Source organism: Nicotiana sylvestris, chromosome 9, assembly GCF_000393655.2.
Source record: "Nicotiana sylvestris chromosome 9, ASM39365v2, whole genome shotgun sequence".
NCBI lineage: Eukaryota > Viridiplantae > Streptophyta > Magnoliopsida > Solanales > Solanaceae > Nicotiana > Nicotiana sylvestris.
The window spans coordinates 132,860,997-132,874,481 of record NC_091065.1 but is presented as its reverse complement, the minus strand read 5'-3'; the positions used below and the strand labels follow the sequence as shown (position 1 = coordinate 132,874,481).

The following is a 13,485-nucleotide window of genomic DNA, read 5'->3' as shown; positions in this document are numbered from 1 at the left end:
AAAGAGGTTGATGTCGAGTCTGAACCTCCAACTATAAACACTATCATACCACTTCACCTTAGCACGACATTTTATCTTCAAGAAGAAAAACCACCTCCAAATTCTAAAAGTGACAGGTTCTGGCATGTTCATAAATACCCTTCTTCTGTTCGTCCTTCCAGAATCCCTATTGTGAAGGAGGAATGTAATTTGGGCAACATCGAAATCCTCAACCCCGATGTAGTAAAGCGATTTACCTACTCCAAGTCGGGGTTTATGTATGTTTACACATACTCATTCACTTTGGGTCCTTTCACCTTGGTAGTGGGTGAAGGAATTGACCCAATAATGGACCAAGCCTGCTTGGCACAAGTTGTTCCATCTATATGGTGTACGGTGGCTTGGCTTAACCAATTGTGCTCTGAGATGAGGGAAACCCTAACTCTCGCACATATGGTGAACCTTTACTCCCCAAAGATCTTCCGTGGGGTTGTGCTAAACCGTTGCAAGTGCATTCATCATGTCCTCCTTACCAGTGTTGATAAAGACAACGACGTGGATGTATGGAACGATTCGTTATCATTGCTACTAGGGACATCATCCCGATCACAGCTCCAGCTTTCCCCGAATTATGGAATCTTTTTTGTAAGTCTTCGGGTGCTTGATTCCTTTCTATGTCAAAATAAAACTTCTTTCTTTGCTGACTTTTATTTCCTTCGTTCCAACTACTCACTGGGAACCACCACGAGTTCAAGGTCTAAAATAATAGGTACAGAAAATCTTGGATATCACAACACCAAAATTCCGATGGTGGAAGGATATGGCTCCCAAATATGGATAGAAAGCCAAGAATCACGGTAAGCGAAAATTATTCTTTCTTTCAATATTAACCATACAGAACAACTTAGGAACAATCTGCTAACCATATTTTTGATCTATAAAGGACTCCCGAAGGGTTCCATTGTGTGCCCTGATGTCAAGGCTCTCGATGACCTAGAGGAGGCCGAAAAATACTGTAGAATACCCTTAATCGGAGTAGGGCTTGTGGATTTTTTTCGAGCCCTCGGTAAGGGTGCCTCCTCCCTGAATCCCTAGTCCAAAAATAAGAAACCAAAGAGGAAGCATACCTCTTCGGCCGAGACTCAAGAGAAGAGAGTGAAAGAAACATCAACTGGACCGGCCATAGTGGTCCTGGATGATAAATAAGGGGTTGATGATGGAGAGGCCTCCCTTAAGAGAAGTAAAATATCTTTATCAACTTAATCAGACGCTCAGTCGGGAGAGCTTCAAACCCTACCACCAAAAGAGATTTGAGTGACTCTGATGGGGAAATAAATCTGGTAGAAAATGCCAATTCCAACTTTTCGATCCTTGTCGATGCCTCTGGTCAAATGAGTTTGATCACTGCCCTTTCTCCACCACCGTCTGAGCTAATAACAACTTTTTGTCCATCTATGCCAATTTCATATCCTCCACTGGCCCCAGCTGAACAAGTGGGGGATACCCCTTCTCTAGGGCTGCCCGACTAATGTCGCCCAAGTTCACACCTCAAATTGGGGTTGTGAAGTGGTCGATGCAATTATAATTACCCAACTAGGAGTCGGGGTCGAATCCACAGGGAGCGTAGACGGGATTAGTGGTATGTATTTGGACTAAGTGCGTAAGGTATCTAAGTTTCACTTCCACAAACTTTGTTTTGATTCTACTTCTAAATTATGCTACAGTCTGAAAATATAAAATATGAAACTAGAGAATAATGTTTTTGAGGTTGTTTTTAAATATGTAAAAGGTCTAGGGCAGTGACTTCCACCTAGGTGGTTGCCTAACGGGTTATGGGATTTAGAGCAGGTTTCATTAGTCGGGGCGTAATATAGAAATCAACACACAATTACCCACTCAATAACTCTTGGCAATAGAGTGGTTTTGCCTAATTTGGCTTTCTCAAGTCCAAATGAGTAATTCATAAAACAGTTGATAGATGTTCAAGTCGGGTTTTACTACATCTAGATTCAACCCTTTAATTGGGACTATCAATTTCTTGAGTTCACCCCAATTTCTTTTTAGCCGAGTTTCTAAATCTCTCTTTCTCAAGTAGAGATCAAGTCAAATAGGCTTGAATCTATGTTTGCAACCATTAATTTTACAATTAAAGCAAGAACTAGGTTAAATATTATACACCCAACCATAAACACGCCCTAAATCAAACACCCATTAGGTTTCTACACTAGAGTTAGGTCACAACCCTAGCTAGAAATTTAGCTACTCATAGATAAAAATGAAGAAATTAAAGAAGAAAAGAAGATTAAACTCATATTTGATGATAAAGAGATAAATATCCAACGTAAATTGGACAAGCTATTGTAAAATTTTCCAAACCAGTAAATAAAAATGGCTCTCTACTTTCTGAAGTTAAAACTTAACCTAATTTTGACAAAAAAGACTATTTATACATAGTTGAAAATTTCTGACACAATTGCCCTTTCGGAGGTTTTGCGGCCGCACAATGCTGTGCAAGGTCCGCACTTTGAAGCTGATCTATACAGGAGGGACTTCTGAGGCCGCACAATTCTGAATTGCAGCCGCACTTCTTCAGGTTCTGCGGACCGCAAAATTCTGTGTGCAGTCCCACTCTGGACTTCTGCGACTGCACAATAATAGTGTGGTCCGCACTTCTCGATGGACATCAAGTTCGAACTCTCTGATCTCCCATTTTGCGGTCGCACTATTATTGTGCGACATTCTGCGGCCGCAGACAAAATTCTACGGTCTGCACTTTGCCACTTTTTGCTTGGTTTTAGTCCTCGTCCAAAAATACTCCCTTTTTAGTTGAATTTCATCACGTTGGCTCATTTTCCAATACTTCTACAAAAAAGCACATTTTATCAATTTTCAGAAATAATTTTAAGCATTTTTGAGTTAAAACAAAAGTACAAGGGTGCAAATAAGTAGTCAAAATTCCTACTTATCAACTCCCCCAAACTTAAGCTTTTGCTTGCCCTCAAGCAAATAAGGTAACTCCCACCTCCACAAGAAAAGAGCTATTTCAGCTAGCCTAAGGTGAATAAAACACACATCAATTGGGACCAACAATTACCCATAACACTTATGAATTATCAACAAGGCAATGATTTGACTTTTTAAGTACAATAGTTCTCATGTGATACTAGAGTATCAAGAGTTGGCTTTATTCATCAAGGAAGCTCGCTATTTTATGTAGGTCATTGTGGATCCCAAACTCCTCCTCCTCTACTCTCCGTTAGCATATCTCACTTAAGAATGTAGCACTCAATTCAAGGATTTGTGAAACGTTCGCTCATCTCTCTCAAAATAATGTCACAAGTACGACTCTAAGTACCATATGCTTGCCTCTCATGTAAATCACCACTAATATAAGATCACTCGGCTTGAAATCACATAGGACTTTTTCAGTATGTAATGAACACTTATTGGACAAGTGTAGGGAATGTTGGAATAGAAACGGTTTCATCTTTCCTTAAGCACTCCATTTTGCTCTTTTTGGCTCATGCTTTGCCGACTCTTTGAGTCATTGTCTTTTTCCATAGGGGAACTAGAGAGACTTAACATCACTCTTTCTCGGTCATGATGTTCATTTTCTCCTTCTTTATTTCTCCATGCTTTGCATCATTGCTTTTTTTTGAATCCATTCAACTCTTCATTTTATTCACTTTCTTGTTGCATTTTTCTTTTGTTCATTCTTTCTTTTTCTTTGTCTTTCCTTTTCTTCATTTCTTCTCTTTTTATGCCTTTATACCGCTTTCAAACTCTTCATCTCTCCCCCAAACTTATGTTTTAGTCAATTACTTCTCAAAAGTGTTAAGGAAAGCTACGGTGCCAAGAAAGAGTCACTATAAACGGGTAAAGGCTTGTAACGTGACTATCAAATGAGAAAGGTCTTAGGATCAAATGGTTTGACTAGGGATAACAATATTGGTGGGACATTGACCATTTAAAGCGGGCCAAGGAGAGCCTACAATCACTTCTCAAGCCAAGCAAAACTTAGAATTTTGCCTAGAAACACATTCAGGGCAAGTTCTAGACCATTCGCATGGGTACTTAAACTTGCAATAAAAATCTCACTTCTCATACAATCGGATTGTAAAAGAAGATAGAGTCGAGGGGCCACAACAACAATATTCAATAAATCACTAATGGTTCAATTAAGCTACTCGATGACTGCTCAAGTCAACACAAGAGAAAAGGTCACTAATTAGACCTATTTCTTGCCAAGAATTTATTTTTAACCATAAGGCCGTAGTTAAATGTGTTGGTACCAAGTGAAGCATGTTTGATTCATTAATACTATTGTTTTTACCTAAACATCTAAAACGGATTCAATTCCTTAAGAAGGTTGTCACGCCATCCATCATTGAAAAGAGCCACCCGGTTTACACAAAATCCACCTTTGTAAAGAATCGTGACATTAAGAAAACCAAAGGATTATTGCTCACTTAAACATAAAAAGAAGCTACCAAATCAAAAAGAAGCTATTAAAGTAAATAAGAAATTATATTACTAAGAAAAGCAAACTAAAGAAGTTATGAAATAAACTACTAAAAGTAAGACAAATGAATATACAAACCGAGGGGAATATAATAATATATACCCTATATGAAATACTCCTATAAAATCAAAGAAAATGAATTTTTTCCAATTATTTGCCATTTTATAGGATTGTTGTAGGATTTTATCAATTGTTTGTATTTTTGTGCACGTTTAATTTTTGTTAAAAAATCATTAAAATGTCAAAAATACCATGCATTGCATTTAGATTTTTATTTTTATATTTTTAGGATTAATTAGTTAATTAATTACTTTATTAAAAATAAAAATCACAAAATAACCCATTTTTACATTTTTTTTACCTTTTAAATTTTTAGACTAATGATTTTTCTCTTTTAATTTAGGATCAAGCAATTTTTATAAATATTATAATTAGATAATTAGTTAAATTTTACAAATTAGATTAATTTAGGGCTTAATTTAAGATTTTTTTAATTAAAGAAAAACAAAGAAAAAGGTGTTATAAATATATTATATTATGGATGTTCATTTAGTACTTCGTTGTAAATAAGCTTCCTGAAGAAGCTTATCCATATGGGACTCCACCGTAAATATGTTTATCTATTTAGTACTCTATTGGAAATAAGCTTCCTGAGGAAGCTTATCACTTCGGTACCCGGTTATAGATAACATTACCCTAAGTAGAAGATTATCCATACCGGGTATAATGAGCTTATCCATTCAGTACTCCGTCATGGATAAACATTGCTCTCAGTAGAAGATTATCCCTATCTGGTATAGTAGCAGCTTACACAGCAGCTTGCGTAGCAGCTTACACAGCAGCTTGCAGTAACAGCTTACACAGCAGCTTGCAGTAGCAGCTTACACAACAGCTTCCTTTCTTCTATAAATAGAAGAGATTTCAGTTCATTATGTACATCAGTTTGAATTCGAATAATATATCAGTTTCTCTCTATACTTGTCTTTACTTTACAGTCTTTATTTTATAACACGTTATCAGCACGAGACTCTGTCCTCTCGAGCAAATACTTTGAAAGTATCAAAGGTACGAACTTTCTTTTTGTAAATAATGTCAAATCTTTCTAAACGTGAATTTGTAGTATTGGATATATCGGACAAAAGCTACGTGTCTTGGGTGCTTGATGCTGGAATTCATCTTGATATGATGGGTCTAGCAGACACCATCAAAGATAAGTTATGCGTTTTACTTGCTATGTGTGCTACTGCCATTAAAATAAAATAAAAAAGGTACTTAGGAACCTAGTAAGTGAGCCATAATCATTGGACGAGATTCTGGAGCATTTTATGAATTTTAAAACACTATAATTTGTATATCTTTATGTTTCGTTTTTCACTTACTCGTTTTCGAATTAAGATTTTAATTTTACTCCAGAAGAATAATATTGCATAGGAAACTATAAAGTGGATGATATTGTTAGATCCACTTATACTTTAGCAGAGTTTGCAAGAAATATACAACCACCAGAAGTGGTTATATTTCGTATATCTCATTGTAATTATATTTTGTTAACTACCAAAAGTGGTATATGCCTATGATCACTAGAAGTGATAATTTAGGCTTTCTATGGTTACAATTGAATATAAACTAGAGAAATATTCTCTATAGTACATGCATGCCTCGATTTGCTCCTGAAGTAGCATTATCGTAAAAGAGCTTCTAAGACATCACACGATTTGGTGTGATTAATGCACGTTCAAATAATTATGTTCCGTTCCTTGAAGGATGAGAACTTTTGATAAATATTAGCCCATTCCTGAAGTAAATGTGACAATATTAATAAAGGGCGTAAATAGGAACACGTTTTTGATGTGAATATATTACAATTCACCTCCAGAAGAGGTAATATGATTGAAGGAATATATACTCAATATTACGTATTTTAAATTTTCTCCTGAAGAAGTTAACACGATTGAAATTTTCTCTTGAAGCAGGAAAATATTATGAAACTCTGTCTTTCTGTGCTTAAACAAAATAATAAGCTATTCAAAGTTATTTTTGAAGCACATTTTCATTCCCTGAAGTGAATGAAGAAATACCACAACTCACCTCCTGAAGAGGTAGAATAACAAAGGATATAAATTTTGTTTTTGTGGCATAAAGATCATTACCGCACGTACCCGTTGTACGCAAAATATACTGAAAATTTTATTAAATATCATTCTAAGGCAAAAAGCATTCTTGTAGAATGCTTTGTACTACAACCACATTAATATTTTATGGTTAGTTATCGAGTTCCCCGAAGGAAATAACAACTCATGTATCTTTCCCTGAAGGATGTAATGATTATGTGGTTGCCGCTTTGATATAAAATATTCAGATGTTAATGGCGTTTCTCCCTAAAGGAGATATTTGTCACAAAGTTGGTGGTAAAAATACTGAAATTTTTAATTTCTTACATTTATAAATTTATAATGTCTTTATAATGTTCATTTTATTAAGAATTTCTCTCATGATACCAGAAATGTCTAAGCAATATTTGATAGTACAAAATATATCAACAACTCCTGAAGAGCTAACTGTTTGTCTAGAAGACATATGACACCAGTAGTATTTGATAAATATTAAATTGTGTATAATAAATGAAGGCTCTCGAAGAGCTTATATACAAATATGTCATTCATATTATATGATTATGGTCAAAACATATGTTGTAGTAAACCTGAAGTTTACTAATACAAATGGCTATCATATTGAGACTACAAATGATTGGAAGATTGATAATCTTCATGTTTCCACAATCATAGGGGGTAAAATAATATGTATGTGAGAAGTTACCCGCCTTATTCTTTAATTTGTACTATATCATGTATCACAGTAAACCAGAAGTTTACTAAAGCAAAAGTTTATGCCATAGTAAACCAGAAGTTTACTAAGAGATAGCACATGACATGATAAACTTGAAGTTTTCATTTGCCATTTTTAAATGAGCTATTTGAGAATTCAGATAAGCATATACTAAAGAACTAGAAGATTCTTCAGGAATTCTCATGTGTTGCTTGTTCTCATAATGAATTGATTATACCAGCTAAAGTTGGGACTAAGACCCCTGATTCTGAAATATATAAAAGGTGAATATGGGCCCGTTCACCTATCATGTGAACCACTTATAGGTGCATATATGAGATGGTTACATGTGTAATTATTGTCAACCTGCAGTTTGGCATTTGGAATTGCTTTTCTCGATTAAGAGCATAATTTTCAGATTATGAAATCAAGACAGTTCATCTTGATAATGCTGGTTTATATCCAAGCTGGTTTAGCATTGAATACCTCCTATTAATGGCTAAACCATTGCTTATGAGAACAAAGCTTCATGTGTTGGTCTAAGATTTTCTAAATTGCATATAACAAGCACTTGTATGCATCAGATCAACAATATATGATAAGTCCTCCCTTCACAATTGGTTTAGGATCAGAAACCAAATATTTTTACTATCTTTTGTTGTGTGGTATATGATTAATTTCTCTACCATAATACACAAAGATATGTTTCCCAAAGATGATTGGGGATATATGTTAGTTTTTCTAACATTTGGGGGATGGAATAAACAGTTGAAAAATATGCTATATGAATCGAATTATCATGATCCTCACTTAGAAGATAATTCAAGTCGAATGCCAGAAGCATTTGCTGATCCAAAATTAAATATCATATTTCAGCTGCAAATGCTCCTATTAAAATTAAAGTCCCTGAAGGATAGAGTTTACTGTACGCATGAAGCGTGGTAGACCAATCGGTTCCAAAGGTAACAATCCTTGAAAAATAGTAGGAGCTAATGATCAAAATGAGGAGGAAATAAGCTCTAGAAGAGCCCACGACATAACATTTCATGAAACTCCCGAAAAAGTTCAGGTACCTGAAAATAAAGAAAGTGATGAGATCTCCACAAGTTATGTCGCTTCGGAACTGACACAAAATGATCGTCGACGATATATTTAATACAATATAGTGCACAATATTGTAAAAGATTGTGAGGATCGGACTAGCAGTCCAGACACTTGAAGATGTCATACCATTTAGATACAAGTCTTAACCTATATGACTTATTTGGCTAAATCTATATGAAGATCCTTGAAGGATTGAAAATGCCCGAAGCATATAATTCAAAGTCTTGAGAAATGTACTCGATCAAATTATAAAGATCTTTGTACGGTTTAAAGCAATCTGTGCGCGTGTGGTATAATCGCCTCAGTAAATATTTGCTGAAAGAAAGTTACATAAATTATGTTATTTGTCCATGTATTTTTATAAAGAAAATGTCATCAAAATTTGTTACACTTGCTATTTATGTTGGTGACATAAATCTTATTGGAACTCCGGAAGAGCTCCAAGAGGGTCTTAAAAATACTTTTACATGGACAAAGTGTACCCATTAAGTACACCAATGAATATTCAATCACTTGAAGTGAATAAGGATCCGTTCCAACCTCTAGAAGAGGATGAGGAGCTCCTTGGTCCTGAAATACTCTATCTCGGTGTAGATGGTGCACTTATTTATCTTGCTAATGCTAACAAAAGTGGTGCAGATCGTATTGGTAATACATATGCAGGTTATTTATTTGATCCCCATAAAGCTCGATCTCAAACTGGCTACATATTTACATATGGAGGTACTATTATATCATGGCGTTCCACAAAGCTATCTATTGTTGCTACTTCTTCAAATCACGCTGAGATAATAGCTATTCATGAAGCAAGTAGGGAATGCGTATGGTTGAGATCAGTGATTCATTCGAGAAACATGTGGGTTGGAATTTGATAAAAGACCCACAATATTATACGGAGACAATGTTTCATGCATAACACTATTAACGAGAGGATTTATAAAAAGAGATAGAACGAAGCACATTTCACCAAAATTATTCTATACACACGATCTTCGGAAAAATGGTGACATTGATATGCAACAAATCCGTTCAAGTGATAATCCAGCAGATTTATTTACTAAATCTTTGCCAACTTCAACTTTTGAGAAGATGGTATACAAGATTGGAATGCGGAGACTCAAATATTTGAAACAAGGTTTTCATCAGTGGGAATAAAATACGCGATGCACTCTTTTTCCTTTACTAAGGTTTTTTCCCATGGGGTTTTCCTTATAAGGTTTTTAATGAGGCACCTAGCAATGCGTATTACTAAATATGTGTACTCTTTTTCCTTCACTAGGATTTTTCCCACGTGGTTTTTCCTAGTAAGGTTTTAATGAGACACATTATCTTTTAATGAACATCCAAGGGGGAGTGTTATAAATATATTATAGTATGGATGTTCATTTAGTACTCCATTGTAAATAAGCTTCCTGAAGAAGCTTATCCATATGAGACTCCACCGTAAATATGTTTATCTATTTAGTACTCTATTGAAAATAAGCTTCCTGAAGAAGCTTATCACTTCGGTACCCGGTTATAGATAACATTACCCTAAGTAGAAGATTATTCATACCGGGTATAATGAGCTTATCCATTCAGTACTCCGTCATGGATAAACATTGCTCTCAGTAGAAGATTATCCCTATCTGGTATAGTAGCAGTTTACACAACAGCTTGCAGTAGCAGCTTACACAGCAGCTTGCAGTAGCAGCTTACACAACAGCTTGCAGTAGCAGCTTACACAGCAGCTTGCAGTAGCAGCTTACACAACAGCTTCCTTTCTTCTATAAATAGAAGAGATTTCAGTTCATTATGTACATCAGTTTGAATTCGAATAATATATCAGTTTCTCTCTATACTTATCTTTATTTTACAGTCTTTATTTTATAACAAAAGGAAATTAAAGGGGGAATTGAACGAGGGGATTTTTTATTTTGAAATTGGGCCAATTTAATACAAAACCAGTCCAAAAATTCCATCCCAAATAACTAGCCTACCCGAATCATCCCAAAACCCATCCCCTTTCAATTAAAACCTAGCAAGACCTAATAGAGGGGCTCCTCCTGTAAAAAAAAGAGGGCGCAGCTTTCCCCTTCTTGACAGCAAAAGATCAGAACCCTCCTCATTCTAGGGCGAAGCGCCGTTTCTGGCTTCATTTCCTCATCTCTAGCAAGAGAACGAAAATCAATAGCAAATCTAATGAAAATGCAAAGACCAAAACCCAATTAAAAAGGAACAAAACGGCGTTTGCTTCTGGGTTCAACAAAAACACCTCCCTTCTTCTTCCTTTTCATTTTATCAAAATCACAGACTAAAAAGGAGAACAAACTCAAAGGCATCCCTCCCCCAAAAGATACAGAAAAAATGGCGGAAACCCAGACCCCTTCCCTCTCGTTCTTTCTCTGATTTCATCAACACACACACGCTGAAATCTTTGGTAACAAGTGGAAATTACAGAATCTAGAGCTGAAATTTGAAGGTGACGAAGCTGATTTTCAGCCACGAATTTTACTTTATTTTCCACATTTTTCTGGGAATTTCGGAGCTTAATGAAGCCGTAAAGATTGCTTCGAAGCTGAGAGCTGTTGGAATTGTTTGATTGTGAGCTCGTTGTTGTTTGTTGGCTGGAGCTTCTTGAGTTTCGCTTCTAGCTGTTTTTGAGCCGTGGAATTGCCGCTCGTTGTCCGATGATTTGTTTTTGTTGTTGCGCTGTTGAATCTGTTAATGGCTACCTCTCCGCCTTCATGTGGTGTTCCTAAGTTGTTTTCATCTCTAACCAGGTATTGGATCATGAATTCAAGCCTTTGATTTGTGAAATGTTGAGTTTCTATGCTTGATAATAAATTCTTAGATCTTTGTTGCTATATGCGTTTGATTTCATTCATGATTTTATTTTGCTTAGTTTGAATCTGACCATGCTGCAGTAGTACAGCATTGTATATGATAATAAATCGCGGAATATCACACAGTTGGAGACATTTAATTTTATGTGGCCTGGATCACAAGGAAAGTGCTCAATATGTCTCAAATGATACTGAATACTTGATTTTTTCTTTAACTCTTCTTAAGAATTTGAACTGTCTGTTTCCAAAAGTGGATGATGAAAGTTTCTTTTGTAATTCTGTCTATAACAACCTTAGTGTAAATTCAGATTGTATAGCAGTAAAAAAATAATATTGTGTATTCAACTGAATTATAGTTGAAGAATAGAGAAATAAAGGGTTCTGTAGTAAATATCATCTTTGGATCGAGTCGAATTTTTACTGGAAACTTGTGATATCCTATTATTCAATTTTCTTATGGATTTCATATCTCACCACTAGGGGTGTCAAAATGGTTCAAAGAAAACAGTTAACCACCCATATTATCCATTAAAATATGGGTTGGATAATGAACTATTTAAAAACGGGTCAAATATGGATAAGAACCATATTATCCATTTAGAAAATGGATAGCCAATGAATAACCAATGAGTATAACTTTTATATTTGTAAAGCCTCAAATTGTGGGTTCCTCAAGTTAGGGAGACTAAGAATTCTTCCAAAAGTGATCATATGTAAGAAGTAATGGATAATATGGTTATCCATATTATCCGCCGGTTAACCCATTTTTTATCCGTATTAAATATGGGTCGGCCGGATAATTTACCCGTTTTTTCATTATCCGTTTTCAACCCGAACCATATCCAACCCAACCCGTCCGTTTGCCACTCCTGCTCACCGCTATTATAGTTCATAGCATAAGGAAATAGCACCATAATCATACGTCTGCTACATCTTTGATACATACCTTTTTGAAAGTACTTCATTACTACTTATAATTCTTAATAAGATAATTGACTAAAAAACAACGCATAATTTTAATCTAATAATTTGTATATAATTAAATCATTACAACTACGGGTGCGGTTCCCATGGCGTAGTTGTGATACCAATTTTTAAATTAGATTAAAGTAGGAGCATTTTCAATTTCTCTTTTAAGCGAAAAATACAAATCTCTTTTCTTTAAAATAATTTGAGGTGTACTATACGCAAACAAAATTCATAACCTATGGCCCTCACATAAATAAAATATTAGTATAGAAAATGTCTTGAATCTTCGTAGTTGTTTTAGGCGCGTTATAATAAAATCATCATAGCTACGGGTATGGTTTTCGTGACGTAGCTGTGGTATCTAATTCCCAAATCCGAGGGTACATTTATGTGACCTAATTTCAATCTTCAACAATATTAAAAATAAACATGTCGCGAATCGCGGGTGCATTTCATATAGCGCGATTTGCGGCGTGTTCCAAAACAAACAAGTGTACGACAATCGTAACTTGTCCAAAAAAAATAATTTCATAAATCCTAAAAGCGGTTTAAAATAATTAAAAGGCGATTATAAAGCTAAAAATACACAATATGTTTAAAACATGTAATTAATCAGATAATATGCCAATTATTAATAGTTTAAAGTGCTAGAACCACGAAACCCGGGAATGCCTAACACCTTCTCCCGGGTTAACAAAATTCCTTACTTAGAATTTCTGGTTCGCAGACTTTTAAATAAAGTCGATTTTCCTCCATTTGGAATTTTAAAATAAGCCGGTGACTTGGGACACCAAATAAACTATCCCAAGTGGCGACTCTGAAAAATAAATAAAATAATCTCATATCGAATAATGTCACTTTAATTAGAAAAACTCCCTTATATACCCCATCTGATGGTAAAAAAAGAGGTGTGACATATACATCAAGAGAGAGGGAGGAATATATACATAATGAAAGAGAGAATAAAGATAAAAGAAAACGAGAATTAAAGTTATTACAGGCCAATATCATATCAAACCAACCAAAATAGTCCACCCTCCTGAATAAGAATAAGCAATGTCCTCAATGCTTAACAAAAATTAGAATAAGAAAGGGCAGAGAGTGAAGAGAATTTCCTATGTGGTCTCAGTGTGCATGGAATCATCAGCACCCTCGGGATCCTCCAACTAGATCTCATCATCTTCTGCTCGGGGAATAACGGGGTTGGTGAACATCTGAAGCACCTTCTCAGCAGTGTGGGCAGCAAGGTCTGGCTCCTCG

General features: G+C 35.4%; 1 long non-coding RNA gene across 1 annotated transcript; it reads left to right on the top strand.

Moving 5' to 3' along the window:
• The first annotated feature begins 10,386 nt into the window (after nt 1-10,386).
• On the top strand, nt 10,387-11,664 carry LOC104249362 (uncharacterized). The gene is made up of 2 exons (XR_716735.2): nt 10,387-11,193; nt 11,346-11,664. It is a non-coding gene; the product is annotated as an uncharacterized lncRNA (long non-coding RNA).
• The last annotated feature ends 1,821 nt before the right edge of the window (nt 11,665-13,485 follow it).